Source organism: Zosterops lateralis, assembly GCF_965231275.1.
Source record: "Zosterops lateralis genome assembly, chromosome: 4".
Lineage (NCBI taxonomy): Eukaryota > Metazoa > Chordata > Aves > Passeriformes > Zosteropidae > Zosterops > Zosterops lateralis.
Window position 1 is genome coordinate 72,923,344 of NC_139765.1, and position 16,671 is coordinate 72,940,014.

Consider the following 16,671-nt stretch of genomic DNA (forward strand, 5'->3'; position numbering starts at 1 on the left):
TGGGTGTGGATGGAATGGTGGGAATTCCCCCGAACTCCTGGATGTGGATGGAAGGGCAAGAATTCCATCAAAAAAACTCTTGGATGTGGATGGAAGGGCAGGAATTCCCCCAAACTCTTGGATATGGATGGAAGGGCAGGAATTCCATCAAAAAAACTCTTGGATATGGATGGAATCACAAAGCCTGGAGTGTCCATTGGATCATCCAGTGCTCCATTCCTTCTGTGGGAATTCCCTTGGTGCTGTGGGGATGGATTCATCCCAATCCAGCCCTTCCCACCCTCCTGAGACATTTCAATTCAAAAATCCACCGCTCTGAAAATATAATTATTTTCTATATAAAATATATTTATTTATACAGAAAAAAATAGAGAGTTGTCTTTTCCTGGAGTGTAAGGAAACGAGTGGATAAAACCTGCTGATGGATAAAAGGAAAAACACACACACAAAGGAAAATATTCCCTAAATTGTGTTGTTGGGTCCTTGGTGGTGTCTGCTCCAGCTTGGACTCCCCGTGAGCTGCTGGGGGTCGGTGATTCCAGAGGATCCCTGAGCTGATCCCGACTGAGCCTGGGATGGGCCCAACACCTTTGGCTCTGCCTCAGTGGCTGCAAGAGAACAGGAGAGGGATGAGGATGAGGGGAAATGTTTGGTTGGGTCTCTCTCCATCCATTTTCTGGGATTTGGGGCAATTTGGGAAAGGGATGAAGATGTGGGGGAAAGCTTGGTTGGTTGGCTCTCTCTCCCTGTCCATTTTCTGGGATTTGGGACAAAGCTGGGAAAGGGATGAGGATGTGGGGGAATGTTTGGTTGGGTCTCTCTCCATCCATTTTCTGGGATTTGGGGCAATTTGGGAAAGGGATGAAGATGTGGGGGAAAGCTTGGTTGGTTCTCCATCCATTTTCTGGGATTTGGGGCAAAGGCAAGAGAGGGATGAGGGGAAATGTTTGGTTGGGTCCCTTTCCACCCATTTTCTGGGATTTGGGGCAAAGGCAGGAGAGGGATGAGGGGAAATGTTTGGTTGGGTCTCTCTCCATCCATCTTTTGGGATTTGGGGCAATTTGGGAAAGGGATGAGGATGTGTGAGGGAAAGCTTGGTTGGTTCTCCATCTATTTTCTGGGATTTGGGGCAAAGGCAGGAGAGGGATGTGGGGAAATGTTTGGTTGGTTCTCTCTCCATCCATTTTCTGGGATTTGGGGCAATTTGGGAAAGCGATGAAGATGTGGGGGAAAGCTTGGTTGGTTGGCTCTCTCTCCCTGTCCATTTTCTGGGATTTGGGGCAATTTGGGAAAGGGATCAGGATGTGGGGAAATGTTTGGCTGGGTCTCTCTCCATCCATCTTTTGGGATTTGGGGCAATTTGGGAAAGGGATGAGGATGTGTGAGGGAAAGCTTGGTTGGTTCTCCATCTATTTTCAGGGATTTGGGACAAAGGCAGGAAAGGGATCAGGATGTGGGGAAATGCTTGGCTGGGTCCTTCTCCATCTAATTCCTGGTGGGGCAGTTTGGGAAAGGGATGAGGATGTGGGGAAATGCTTGGCTGGTTGGCTCTCTCTCCATCTAATTCCTGGGATTTGGGGACAAAGGCAGGAAAGGGATGGGAGATCCAAAGGGATGGGACAGGTATCCAGCTAATCCAAGTCTATCCATTCTCCTGGACAGGGAATGGGAATTACCTGGGGCAGGGCAGCTCAGCTTCATCCCAAACCCCCATCCCAACATCCCAACCCTCTCCCTGCCCACCACCAGCACCCCCAGGGCCCAAATCCCCCAAACCCCAGTGCAGGACACTCCCCACCTTTGGGATCACCCGTGGCACTCATCCATGTCCATCCCTGGCTGCTCCGTGCGCTCCTCCACCCCTCAGGGAAGCGTCCAGAATTCCATCCTCTGGCATTCCCTCGGGATGGTGGCTGTGCCCAGTGTCCCCCAGGGTGGCAGCTCAGCCCGTGGGGACAATGACAGGAGGTGCCACCTCCTCATTCCCACTGGGAAGAGCCTCCATGGGAATTCCTGTCTCGGTCACGGTGTAGCCTCCCCTGGAGTTCCTGTGGGGGGAAGAGGAGCATCCGTGGCATTCCAAAGTTTTTCTTGGGAAAGCACAGAAATCGTGGAAAAATTTGGAAAAAAGGGCACTTACTTCCTCCTCCTCCAGCAGCAAACAGCCACAATTCCAGTGGCCAGCACCAGCAGGAATCCTGTGGGATGGACACACGGAGTGAGGAGCATCTCCCAAGCCTTGGATGATGAATTCCACCAAAAGAGCTCCAGGAGGAGCCAAAAGAGCTCCAGAAGGAGCCAAAACCGCTCCAGAAGGAGCCAAAACCGCTCCAGAAAGAAGCAAAACAGCTCCAGAAGGAGCCAAAACCACTCCAAGCACCATCACAAGGTGCCCTCCCCACCCCCAGAGAGAGGGAATTGGGAATTCTTTTTTCCAGGAAGAAATTTGGGTGCTGAATCTTCCCCCCCCTCCTCACAATGGCATTCCCATTGGCCGTGGAATAAAACTCTCATAGCTCCCAAAAAGGATTTTTAAGATTAAAAAAAAAATAAAAGAAATCCCTGTTTCCCAAATCAATTTTTTTTTCCCAGCTTACCAGCAGAAGAGGCCACAGCCTGGATGGAAACTGGAAAAAGAGCAGAGAAAAGGAAATTTTGAGCTGCAAAGGTAGGAAAGGAGGAGCCTCACTAAAGAGGAGGTTGGAGAGAAGGAAAAAATCCCATTGGAAAAGCAAAAAGAGCCCCAGGGGAGGTTTGTATTCCCTTGGGAATTGGCCCAACCTGCAGCAAAGTCCGTGGGTGGGATGGGCAGGGGGGTTGTCCCCTCTGCCCGTGTGGACGTGTCCAGTGTTGGGATCATCTCTGGTGGCCTGGACCCATCTGGTGACACCCCATCAGATGTTGGGGGCACAGGTGACTGACTGGAGGGTGGAGAGGGGCTGGAACTGGGGCTGGCACTGGTGGTTCCTGCTGGGAAAAGGGTGGGAAGTGTTGAAATTTAATGTTTAAATTCCCAGAATCGAAAGGCGGCGCCGTTATTTCCGTGCCCTCGTCCCACAGTTACAGAGCTCTGGGATTTCAACCCTGAATTTGATCCCACCATGGGAATGTTGTGGTTTCCACACCCTGGGAGCTCCAAACCCAATCCATGGCCATGGCAGCCCCAATCCCAAACTCAATCCCAGTCCATGGCCATGGCCACTCCAGTCCCAATCCCAGTCCATGGCCATGGCCACCCCAATCCCAATCCCAGTCCCAATCCATGGCCATGGCCACCCCAAACCCAATCCCAGTCCCAATCCATGGCCATGGCCACCCCAATCCCAATCCCAATCCATGGCCATGGCAGCCCCAATCCCAAACTCAATCCCAATCCATGGCCATGGCCACTCCAATCCTAAACCCAATCCATGGCCATGGCAGCCCCAATCCCAATTCATGGCCATGGCCACTCCAATCCCAGTCCCAAACCCAATCCATGGCCATGGCAGCCCCAATCCCAATCCCAGTCCCAATCCATGGCCACCCCAGTCCCAATCCCAAACCCAATCCCAAACCCAATCCATGGCCATGGCCACCCCAGTCCCAATCCCAAACCCAATCCACGGCCATGGCCACCCCAGTCCCAATCCCAAACCCAATCCCAATCCATGGCCACTCCAATCCCAATCCCAAACCCAATCCATGGCCATGGCAGCCCCAATCTCAATCCATGGCCATGGCCATCCCAAACCCAATCCCAATCCTGTTCCTCACCCCTCTGGGTCGTGCTCTCCGGGCCGGGGGTTTCCCAGGAAAGAGCTGGATCTCCTTTGGGAAAACACAACAGGGAGACACCATCAGCTGGGAAATGAACTCTCCAGCTGGTTTGGTAAGTTAGAGAGTTAAAATTGTTTTTTCCAACTTTGAGGTCTGGGGGAAATTTCGCAAATTCTGGATGTTCGTTGTCAAATTTTAACAATTTTTACATTTTAGCAAAAGAATTAATTTTCATTGGCTTCAAGTTATTAATTACCATTCTATTATTGATTAATAATTCATCCCTTTTTAATTATCCTAATTAATCCATATTTTTAGCCTTTTTTTCCCAGATTGGGCACCTGTGCTTTATGCAAAGTCCCTTTGTGGTTTATAAATTCCTCATTGCCAATGTTCCATCCTCAACAACAAATTCCTCTCCCAAGTGGCTTTAACTTCCTCCCCCAGCTCTTGGGAGCACTGAGGGATGTGAAACCCTAAACTTTGGGACATGATCCATTAGGAATTCCAGGGATTCAATCCCTCTCTGTAACTCCCCCCTTTATTCCTGATTCTTTCGGAAGAAACACAACTTGAGTGACGCTCACATTTCCCCCCATCCTCCTGTTCTGGAGGTTTCCCAGCTCCCAAAATCTCACTCACGGATGCACTGGAGCGTGGGGAGGGTCCACTGGGGCTGGGATCCGTTCCAGAGGATGCACTGGATGAGGCTGGAGGTCCCAGCTTTCCGTTTGTAGCCGGGGTTGCAGGAGTAGCGCAGGCGGGAATTCAGCTCCGTGCGGTTGCCGGCATCGATGTGAGCGTTGGCCACGGCCTGGGGGAGGCTGCACCGGGCTGGGATGGGGGAAAAAAACATTATGGGATCACAAGAGGGAGGTCAGACAACCTCTGGCTGTGCTGGGGGATTCTCCATTCCCCATTCCTCATCCCTGGGATTGGGATGGGGAAAAGAAGATTGGCAATTGTTCACCACAACGACACAAAGACTCTGAGTTCAGGAGGCTGAAAAGGTGAATACTTTATTTCTGGGAAGGGTTTCTGCTTTTGTACCATTCTACACTGGCCAGCTGGATTGGTGACAAGAGGACAAACCTCTCCAATCACGTTGGTCAGGCCAGAGGGACACCAAGAGAAGTCCCTCCTTGGAGAAGATACGTGAGCGTTCTTGGCTTTACCAAAACATGTCTCTTGTTTGCAGAAAATTCCCTGGGAAAGGAATTTCAGGAACCAAAACATGTCAGGCACAAACCAGGGCTACAGAAGATGGAATCACAGCAGGGAGATCTGATAACCTCTGGGTGTGCTGGGGAATTCCCCACTCCTCATCCCTGGGATTGGGAAAAAAAAATGGAATCCAAACGGGGAGATCTGACAACCTCTGGCTGTGCTGGGAATTCCCCACTTCTCATCCCTGGGATTGGGATGGGGAAAAAAAAGGATGGAATCACAACAGGGAGGTCAGAACCTCTGGCTGTGCTGGGGAATTCCTCACTCCTCATCCCTGGGATTGGGATGGGGGAAAAAAACCCAATGGAATCAAAACAGGGAGATCTGATAACCTCTGGCTGTGCTGGGAATTCCCCACTCCTCATCCCTGGAAGTGTCCAAGGTTGGAGCAACCTGGGATCATGGAAGGTGTCCGTGGCAGGACATGGAATGAGGGAATCCCTAAATTCCAACCCAAACCTTTCCATGATTCTATCAAACCCCACCTAGGGGTGGGTACAGGGATTCATCCATCCTGCAAAAACAAAGGGACCCTGTGCGTGCCACAGGGAAAGGGGAAATATTCCCAGCATTTTTGGGATCACTTGGAGCAGCTCCTCCAGAGGCTGGAGAAAGGGCAAACTCCACTTTCGGCGTGTTTGTGGTCACTTGGAGCAGCTCCTCCAGCCAGCAAGGAATTTTCATGGAATTCCATCCCCTCAAAGTGAGTGTCCCAGGCCAGCAGCCCCAGCCACATCTGCCTCCAGCTGCTGAATTTTGGATGCACTCTCCATGTCCTTCTCCACTCATTTCGCAGCTGGAGGTGAAAAATTCCAAGTGGAAAAACCACTTCCCAGGGTTTTTTCCCCTCTGCAAGTTGGCAGCTGAAATCCGTGAATCCCAGGCAATGGGACAATGATGGATTTTGAGTTGTGGCTTTGCTTTTCCCCAAATGAGCTCCTGCTTCCCCTTCGGCCTCAGGATTAGCTCGGTTCTGTTCCAGGGTGGTGGAATTTCCAATCTTTTCTGGTGCAAAGGGCAAAATTTCTAAAACTGTGGATCCCTGTGGTGAGGTGGGAATGGCTTCTCCATGATCCTGGCTGCTGGAAGCTCTCAATGGGAGTCAGCACGGAGAGATGGAGAGATGAACAATGGGAATAACACCAAATGCAGCTGGGATGGAGCGACGGATGGCCGGGATGGGATGGATGAGCAGGAGAGAGTGATGGATATCTGGGATGGGATGGATGAGCAGGAGGGAATGATGGATATCTGGGATGGGATGGATGAGCAGAATGGAATGATGGATGTCTGGGATGGGATGGATGAGCAGGAGAGAGTGATGGACGTCTGGGATGGGATGGATGAGCAGGATGGAACGATGGATATCTGGGATGGGATGGATGAGCAGGAGGGAATGATGGATATCTGGGATGGGATGGATGAGCAGGATGGAACGATGGATATCTGGGATGGGATGGATGAGCAGGATGGAATGATGGATATCTGGGATGGGATGGATGAGTAGGAGGGAATGATGGATATCTGGGATGGGATGCACAGATGGGATGGATCCATGCAGGGCTGGGATGTGAGGTATGGCCAGGATGGAGCAATGGATATCTGGGATGGGAAGCAGGGATATTCCATCCCATTCCAGGGGATGAAATGATGGATATCTGGGATGTAGGAATAGGATGGGATGATGGATATTTGGGAAGCAGGGATAGGGTGGGATGATGGATATTTGGGATGCAGGGATAGGGTGGAATGATGGATATCTGGGATGTAGGAATAGGATGGGATGATGGATATTTGGGATGTAGGGATAGGATGGGATGATGGATATCTGGGATGTAGGAACAGGATGGGATGATGGATATTTGGGATGCAGGGATAGGGTGGAATGATGGATATTTGGGAAGCAGGGACAGGATGCATGGCCAGGCTGGGTGGATGAACTGATACCTGGCGTGGATGGAACAATGTCCAGCTGGGATGGAGCCGTGCCCAGGCAGGAGGAACACACAGCTGGGCTGAGATCATTATGGAACAGGGATGGAGGAACAGTGGGAATGGGAATGCCATGGCACTGAGGACAGGAACAGACAGGGATGGGAATGTGCTGGTGACAAGGACACCAGGGACAGGAGTGTGATGGCAGCAGGGATGGGAGCAGGATGGGGATGGGAACAATGGGGATGGGAGCAGGATGGGGACGGAAAGAGTGGGAATAGGAGCAGGATGGAAATAGAAAAAGTGGGAATGGGAGCAGGATGGGGATGGGAACAATGGGAATAGAAATGGTAGGAATGGGAACATGGTGGGTTGGAAGCACAGTGGGTTGGGAACATGATGGGGATAAAAACAGAGGGAATGGGAGCAGGATGAGGAATTGAAAACAGTGGGAATGGGAGCAGGATGAGAAACTGGAAACAGCAGGAATGGGAGAAGAGGAGGAATTGGAAAGAGTGGGAATGGGAGCAGAATAGGGAATTGGAAACAATGGGAATGGGAGCAAGATGGGGAATTAGAAAGAGTGGGAATGGGAGCAGGATGGAGATGGGAACAGGATGGGGATGAAGTGCAGTGGGAATGGGAGCAGGATGGGGACAGAACCAGTGGGGATGGAAACTGGGAATGGGAGCAGGATGGGAAGGGGACAGTGGCACAGCAGCAGTAGAGACAGGAACACAAAGCTCCTCCTGAAGCACCAAAACATCCAGAGATAAAAATCTCCATCCTCAAAAACTCCTGCCCTGCCCAATTTGTGGTGCCTGCCCAGAACATCCCAGGGGGAATCTGCTGTTCCAGTGCCTGGGTGGATCAGGGTGGGCCTGGGTGGATCAGGGTGGGCCTGGGTGGATCAGGGTGGGCCTGGGTGGATCAGGGTGGGCCTGGCTGTGATCCTGCCCAGTGTGGGCAGAGGGCAGGAGGGACAAGGGGACTACACACAGCTGCTCTTGGTCTCCTCTCCAGATGTGGGTGAAATTCCTGGAATCAGCAGCTTTTGGGATTTGAGGGAACGCCCACCCGGGAATGTTTCCTAACAGCCTCAGAGCTCCCCAGGCCTGAGTCTGCCTTTAGTGAATGAAAAACCCTCCCAGTGCCAGTTCCAGCCTCTCCTCCTAAGGGAGAACAGCAGGAAATCCAGCTGGAAACACCAAAAAAGGTCCAGGAAAAACAGGGATGTGTGAGCTCTGTTTATGCCTTCCGGCTTTTAAACCTGCTCTCTTCATCTCAATCCAAGACAAAGAGGGTTTTTATCTTTTTTTTTTCCCTGTCGATTGGAATCTCCTCTTCCAAAAAATGCCCAAGTTGTTCAGACGAAAATCTCAGCAGTGCCACTCTCCAGAATCACCATCCATGGATTTCAGCTTGTGTGATGAGACAAATCACATCCCAAAAAAAAAGGGAGGAAAGGGGAGGAATCAGAGATTCAGGATTTTTAGGCTTTTATCCCATTTGGAATTTCCCACGGATGGCTCATCCCAGGTGCTCAAAGACTCCTCCCATCCTTGGCCAACCTCCCAAAGGGCTCAGGAAAACACCTCCAGCTGCCTGATTTCCATCTGGACTCCCTGCATCCTGCTGGGATTCAATAGCCAGGTTCAAACGTGCCCAAGTTCCGTGGATTTTGCATTTCCATGGAATTTCTCCTTGGCTTCTTCTTCTTCTTGTCTTTCTCCACCAACGATGCCAGGTTTGGAGGATGAGCTCAGTCTGGCACGTTGGGAGGCAGAACATGGAGCAAAGCCAGGATGATCCCAGGCATGAGGATGCTGCACCCCATAGACTCCACAGCAGGAAAAAAAAACTTGGCTGTTTCTCCTTAAAAAAAAAATTATTAGGAAAAGGTGCTCAAAGTTTAAAAGCCACGAGCCAAAAATAAAGTGGAGAAAAGAGGAATTTCACAAATCTGGATGCAAGAAAAAAAATCCATGAGAAATGCCAAAATTGCAGAAATAAATAAAGCTTTCATTGTTTTAACTCAAAAAATATTTCTAAGTGACCAGGGGTGGGAAGCAGGAGAGGCTGGAATACCCAAGTGGGAATATTGTGGGATGCAGCAGCACATCCCGAATTATCCATCAAAAAAAGAAATAAATATTATTCACTTTCTCTAACACCCCCTAAAGCCACGTTTTTTGCCCCAAACAACCATCCTGGTGGCACCACTGCTGCCTGGAGGTCTGGGCTGGGTGGTCAGTGGGGAGTCACTTCAGGGAAGGTTATTTTTAGCTCATTCCTGAGGCTCAGGACTCGTGTCTTACTGGCACATGGAGCTCTTCTGGCTTATTTTTGTCACTCAAGAGATTTAACATTCCTCGCCATTCCCGTCACCCCTTTATAAATAGGGATAAATTCATTTTCTAGGCTTTCAGGAGCACACAGGAGCTTGGGGAAGAGCAAAGCTGTCCCAAAGCTCTGAGATCCCTTCCAGGTTTATTTCGCAGAATCCTTCGCAGTTCCCACATTTTCAATGAATTGTTTCCTAATGGTTTTGCTGCTTCCTGCAGCTCCCAGCGGGGATGAACCAAGGCACAGTTCCAATATCTGAGCTGTGATGAGATTTTTTTCCTAAAGCTCCAAGAGCAACAGAGCTGGGGAAGGGTTTGGAGAAGGAAAAGCTGAGGGAGCTGGAAAAGGGGCTGATCCTGGGGAAAAGGGGGATCAGAGGGGAATTTGTGGCTCTGCACAGGAAGGGACAGCCAGGGAGGGATTTGGGATTTAATCCCAGGGGAACAGGAGGAGAGGGAACAGCCTCAGCCTGGGCCAGGGGAGGTTTAGATGGGATTTCAGGGAAAATTCTTTCCTGGAAAGGGTGTTCAGGCACTGGAAATGCCCAGGGCAGGAGTGGAGTCCCCATTCCTGGAGGGATTTCAAAGGATGTGGCACGAAGGGAAAAGGTCAGTGGGGGCCCCGGCAGTGCTGGGTTAATTGGGTTAATTGTTAGACTCGGTGACCTTGAAGGTGTTTTTTCAACACCAAGGTCTGGTGATTCCGGGATTTTGGACTTTTGGAGAGGGAAGACAGTGATGAGACATTCCAGGCTCAGCAGCCATGGACAACTCCCCGTGCCGTGAAGAGAGAGCACCCAGGGCTGAAATCCCACAGTGATGCAGCTCCCACTGCTCCATCACAATCACACAGAGCCTAAAAATCACCCCCAGCCTTCCCTGGACACTGTGAGGAGGCGGTGTGGGAATGCCAGGAGTGATGTGGGACACCCAGGGACACACAGGGCTGCAGCCTGGGCACTCTGGGGGGGTCGTGAGGCACCCAGGGAGAGGTTTGGGAGCACAGGGAGCAGAGTGGACACCCCAGGGAGCAGCCTGGGCACCCCAGGGATGGCATGGGCACCCCAGGGAGCAGCCTGGGCACCCCAGGAATGGCATGGGCACCCCAGGGAGCAGCCTGGGCACCCCAGGGATGGCATGGACACCCCAGGGAGCAGAGTGGACACTCCAGGGATGGCATGGACACTCCAGGGAGCACCAAGGATGCCCTAAATGGGAGCTTGAGAACCCCAGGGAGAGGTTTGGGAACACAGAGAAGTGGAGTGGACACCCCAGGAATGGCATGAGCATCCCAGGGATGGGCATGGACACCCCCAGGAGCTGCCTGGGCACCCCAGGGATGGGCATGGGCACCCCAGGGAGCAGAGTGGACACTCCAGGGATGGCATGGACACCCCAGGGAGCAGTAAGGGCACCCTGAGTGGGAGCTTGAGTACCCCAGGGAGAGCTTGGGAAGCCAGAGAGCAGCCTGGGCACCCCAGGGATGGCATGGACACCCCAGAGAGCAGCATGGACACCCCAGAGAGCAGCATGGACACCCCAGGGAGCAGCCTGGGCACCCCAGGGAGCAGAGCAAGCATCCAAGGAAGCAGAGAAAGCATTTTAGGGAACGGAACAAACACTTTAGGGGTGACATGGGCACCCCAGGGACAGCATGGGGACCCCGGGGACAGTGTGGGCACCCCGGGGACAGTGTGAACACCCCGGGGACAGCGTGGACGCCCCAGGGACAGCCTGGGCACCCCGGGGACAGCGTGGACGCCCCAGGGACAGCCTGGGCACCCCGGGGACAGCGTGGGGACCTCGGGGACAGCCTGGGCACCCCAGGGACAGCCTGGGCACCCCGGGGACAGCGTGGGCACCCTGGGGACAGCGTGGGGACCCCGAGGACAGCCTGGGCACCCCGGGGACAGTGTGAACACCCCGGGGACAGTGTGGGGACCCCTAGGACAGCATGGGGACCCCGGGGACAGCATGGGCACCCCGGGGACAGTGTGAACACCCCGGGGACAGCGTGGGCACCCCGGGGACAGCCTGGGCACCCTGGGGACAGCGTGGGGACCCCGGGGACAGCGTGGGGACCTCGGGGACAGCGTGGGGACCCCGGGGACAGCGTGGGGACCTCGGGGACAGCGTGGGGACCTCGGGGACAGCCTGGGCACCTCGGGGACAGCGTGGGGACCCCAGGGGACAGCGTGGGGACCCCGGGGACAGCGTGGGGACCCCGGGGACAGCCTGGGCACCCTGGGGACAGCGTGGGCACCCTGGGGACAGCTTGGGGACCCCGGGGACAGCCTGGGCACCCCGGGGACAGCGTGGGGACCCCGGGGACAGCCTGGGCACCCCGGGGACAGCGTGGGGACCCCGGGGACAGCCTGGGCACCCCGGGGACAGCCTGGACAGCCCCAGTGGGGCCTCAGGCACTCCGGGAGCAGCGGGAGCCCTGCAGGAAGCAGGGCGGGCTGGGCAGGAAGCAGGGCAGTGTCCCAGGGAGCAGGGCGGGCACTCCGGGCACTCCCGCGGGCATTCCCTGCCAGGGCAGCGAGCACCGCGGGGACAGCAGAGAACGGGAACCTCGCCGGGAGCCGGGAAAGCACAGGGAGAGGTAATTCCCTCCGGAAATGGAGCAGGAACACCTGGGAGCGGGGAAACAGCACCGGCATCCCGGGAAACAGGAGAGAACACCTCGGGGACGGAGTGAGCACCCCGGGGAAGGTGCAGGGACACCGGGAAGGGTGTAGGAACTCTGAGAAGGCAGTGAACACCCCGGGAAGGGTCTGAACACCCCGGGGAAGGTGTAGAGACCCCGGGGAAGGTGCAGGGACCCCTGGAAGGCAGTGAGCACCCCGGGAAGGGTGTAGGGACCCCGGAGAGGGAGTGAACACCCCGGGGAAGGTGTAGAGAACCCGGGGAAGGTGCAGGGACCCCGGAGAAGGCAGTGAACACCCCGGGAAGGTGCAGAGATCCCGCAGAGGGCAGTGAACACCCCGGGAAGGGTCTGAACACCCCGGGGAAGGTGCAGGGACCCCGGGGAGGGCGTGGGCGCTGCGGGTAAAGCCCAGACAAGCCGGGGGCAGGTTCTCTCACCGGTGTCGGCGGCGGCGCGGAGCAGCAGGAGAGCGGCGGAGGCGGCGCAGAGCAGCGGGAACAGCGGCCGGGCCATGGCAGCGGCCCCGGGCTCCTCCAGCGGCTCCTTTCCTCCACAGACAGCTCCGAGCCTCTTCCCCGCCGCTGTCTCTTGTCCCGGTGGTGGCCCCAGCGCGGTTTCAGTTTCGCTTTCGAGCCGGAGGCAGCGGGAGGGACGCGCCGCCCCCGAGGGATGGGGAGACAGGGAGGGGCAGCGCCGGGGGATTCCCTGCCCGGAATGAAATACCCAGACTGGGGTGAAATACAGCGGGGGCACGGGGATTCCTTGGCCGGGGAGCTGATGAGATGCCCGGGGGGAGGATGAGGAGATTCCCAGGAGGATGAGGAGGTTCCCAGGAGGATGAGGAGATTCCCAGGAGGATGAGGAGGTTCCCAGGAGGATGAGGAGATTCCCAGGAGGATGAGGAGATTCCCAGGAGGATGAGGAGGTTCCCAGGAGGATGAGGAGGTTCCCAGGAGGATGAGGAGATTCCCAGGAGGATGAGGAGGTTCCCAGGAGGATGAGGAGATGCCCAGGAGGATGAGGAGATTCCCAGGAGGATGAGGAGGTTCCCAGGAGGATGAGGAGGTTCCCAGGAGGATGAGGAGATTCCCAGGAGGATGAGGAGATTCCCAGGAGGATGAGGAGATTCCCAGGAGGATGAGGAGATTCCCAGGAGGATGAGGAGATTCCCAGGAGGATGAGGAGATTCCCAGGAGGATGAGGAGGTTCCCAGGAGGATGAGGAGGTTCCCAGGAGGATGAGGAGATTCCCAGGAGGATGAGATACCTGGGGATGCAATACCAGGAGGGATGTAATTGCTGAAGGGATGGAAGAGCCCGGGAATCCAAAGGCCAAGGGAGTGGGAAGAGTGTGGAATTCAGTGCCTAAAGAGGGGAGATTCAGTAACCAGCGAGGGGATGCAGCATCCACGGGATGGGAGATCCCCTGAAGGGGAAAGGATGAAATATTTGGGTTGGTGATCTCCCAGGAGTGGGGGAGAGGGGATGGGACACCCCTGGAGAAAGCAGTGCCTGGGGGGGATGAGATATTGGGGGTCACTGCAATAGCCAGGAGGGTCCTGGGACTCTGGGGATGCAACATCTGGGGCAGGGATGGAATATCTTGGGGAGGGATGCAATATCTTGGGGAGGGATGGAATATCTGGGGCAGGGATGGAATATCTGGGGCAGGGATGCAATATCTGGGGCAGGGATGGAATATCTTGGGGAGGGATGGAATATCTTGAGAAAGGATGCAATATCTTGGGCAGGGATGGAATATCTTGGGAAGGGATGGAATATCTTGGGAAGGAATGGAATATCTGGGGCAGGGATGGAATATCTGGGGCAGGGATGCAATATCTTGGGCAGGGATGGAATATCTTGGGCAGGGATGGAATATCTTGGGGAGGGATGGAATATCTTGGGAAAGAATGGAATATCTGGGGCAGGGATGGAATATCTTGGGCAGGGATGGAATATCTTGGGCAGGGATGGAATATCTTGGGCAGGGATGGAATATCTGGGGTAGGGATGGAATATCTTGGGAAGGGATGGAGTATCTTGGGAAGGGATGGAATATCTTGGGCAGGGATGCAATATCTTGGGGAGGGATACAGTATCTTGGGGGGGCATGCAATATCTTGGGAAGGGATGGAATATCTTGAGGAGGGATGCAATATCTTGGGAGAGGGTGCAATCCTGGCAGGAGAGGAGGCAGCACTCCCTGCCCAGGGCAATGTGGTATCCAGGGGAATTGAGGTATCCTGGGGGGATGCAGCTCCTCCCTCCTAAGCCTGCCCATGTCCTTGGGGTGTAGGAATGCCAGAGCTGGAGCTGGAACATGCTGGTCCCCCACACAAACCTCAAAACTAGAAAACCAGCTGTGATCCAGCCCTGGAAGAGCTGCAGAGCTCCTGGGCTCGGGCTCCATCCCACAGCACTCCCAGGACTCAAATCCCACAGATCCTGCTCACAGTAAATCCTCCCCAACTCAGCTCCTCGCTCGGGGCCTCTTTGTTTATTCTCCTGTGGTTTTATTTTGTCAGCAAACAGCCCCACACGTCTGGGAAAAGGAAAGCAAAAGGTTATTTGGATAACATTTCATGGCCAATCACCAAATCTTCATGAGAGGTGAATAAATTCTCCTTCTGCCAGAATTAACCTCAATTAACCCTCCCCGAAGCAGAAGAGAGTGACAAAACACTGGACTCTGCCAAACGCGTTTTGGGGAGAGGAATGTGAACCAGGAGGAGATGGCTGAGGGTGGTGCTTGAGAAACATCCCAGATGGAAATGCTGAGTGGGAATTCCACTCCAGCTGAGGGTTATCCCAGATCCCCAGGGCTGGCTGGAGATGAGATTGTGGCTGTACTCTGGACAGGCTGAGATCCCACACCAGGAGAAAAACTATCAGCAAGGGCAGGGTTCACTGCAGTTTATGTAAGAGCTGAGCCTGATAATCTCAGGGTTTGGTAAAGAAAATTCAGTCTGGGAAGGTTTTGTCTTTCTTTCTCAAGGATTCTGTCTAAAGATGTAAAAAAAATCAATCTTGTCCTAAATTTCCAGGTGAGAATTTTGGTGCTCTTGATTCAAATGAGCTCTGCAGCTGCTGATCTTCTGTGCTTATCTGAGATAAGCACAACTGGGTGAGAGTTTATACTGGTCACACTGGAGGATTGTGATCCCTGGGAATGGCACGTTTTCAATTCCTTTCCAGGAAAATCCTTGAGCCTTTCCATGAAAAATCAGAGCCTGGCTGTTGAGGAATACACTCAGGGCAAGTGGCTGGTCAAGCTCTGGGTGGTGACAAGAGGGACCTGAGCTGGCACTGACCACTGAAGTCCAGCCAAGTGACCAGACACTCGTAGCCATGGCAGGAGCTGAGAAATCCAGAATTTTCCATGATTGGACTGTGAGGGTGTGAAAATCCAAGGTGTCCTTTGCCTCCTGAGAGGCAGCAGCTGGAGGTGTTATTTTATTACTTAATTATTGCATTGAGATTAAATTATTTTAGGGGTTGAGACATCCGAGGCTCTGCCATGGGAAAGCTGGAGTGAGGAAATCTGGTGTGACCCTGTGAGTGTTGGGGTGGAGCTGAAAGGATTGTGAGTTCCAGAGCAGCCCTGGGATGGTCAGACAGGGAATTTTTCCCTGACAGGCTGATTTGTAGGGTCATCCCATCAAGCCTTACCTGATCCCTGTCCCTTTGTGCATTATCCCCTGAGGTGGAGCATCAAAGGATCCTTCCCAGGACAAGGATGTGATCCTAAACCATCCCTCCCTTGGGGCAGGGAGAAACTGAGGGCTGGACACAGTACCTGGATTTCCAAAGGAATTTTACCACCCCACATCCAAGTTCATGCTTTAGGGGATTTCTGTTTTCAGCTGCTTTGAACATCTGAGGAGCAATTTTCAGGCTGGGTTATCACCACTGTCTCATCACTGCCACCATCAATGGTATTGGAAAAGAAAACAGGTTTTAATATAAATTTAATAGAATTATGGAAAGGTTTGGGTGGGAAGGGATCTTAAAATCCTCTTTTTGTATCCCTCTGTATGGGTAGGGACATCTCCCATGATCCCAGGGTGTTCCAAGCCCCAATGTCCAGCCTGGCCTTGGACATTCCAGGGATCCAGGGGCAGCCACAGCTGCTCTGCCAATTCCAGCCCAGGCAGGAATTCCTTCCCAAATTCCTCTTTTCCAGTGGAAGCCATTCCCTGTGTCCTGTCCCTGTCCCCAGTCCCTCTGCAGCTCTCCTGGAGCCCCTTGAGGCCCTGGAATGTTCTGGAAGCTCTCCCTGGAGCCTTTCCCTCTCCAGATCAGCACTCCCAGCTGCTCCATCCCTCTGATCATCCTGGGGGCCTCCTCTGGATTCTCTCCAACATTCCATGTCCCTGGGAAGGTCCATTCTATTATTTATCACATGAATGAAACGAGCACCAGGTCAGAATCATTTCAGGATGATTAATGTGGAGACTGGGGGTGGAGAGGGTGAGAAAGGATGAGGGCACAAAAGGTTTTAGCAGCACATAATCATTGACTAATTGAACATTTTCTTGGCTAGGGTTTGCTCCAATTACAACAAGTATTTAATTACAGATCCCAGATGGAAACATTCATCCTGTGCTGGCTGGAGGGGATTTAAATCCATTCATACCCGTGTTGAGAAGGAATTGGTCCAGGCTGGGATGGAGAGAAGCCCTTGAGAAGGATTTGGGGTGTTGAGGGGTGAGGCTGGACCTGTCCCTGTGTCTCCTCAGCGTGAGACCCCACC

The 16,671-nt window shown here is 53.7% G+C and overlaps 1 long non-coding RNA gene across 1 annotated transcript; it reads right to left on the bottom strand.

Moving 5' to 3' along the window:
- Positions 1–399: 399 nt before the first annotated feature.
- On the bottom strand, positions 400–2,311 carry LOC310908269. Its single transcript, XR_014589822.1, has 3 exons — positions 2,141–2,311; positions 1,799–2,048; positions 400–608 (listed from the first exon to the last, which is right to left on the bottom strand). It is a non-coding gene; the product is annotated as an uncharacterized lncRNA (long non-coding RNA).
- Positions 2,312–16,671: the final 14,360 nt, after the last annotated feature.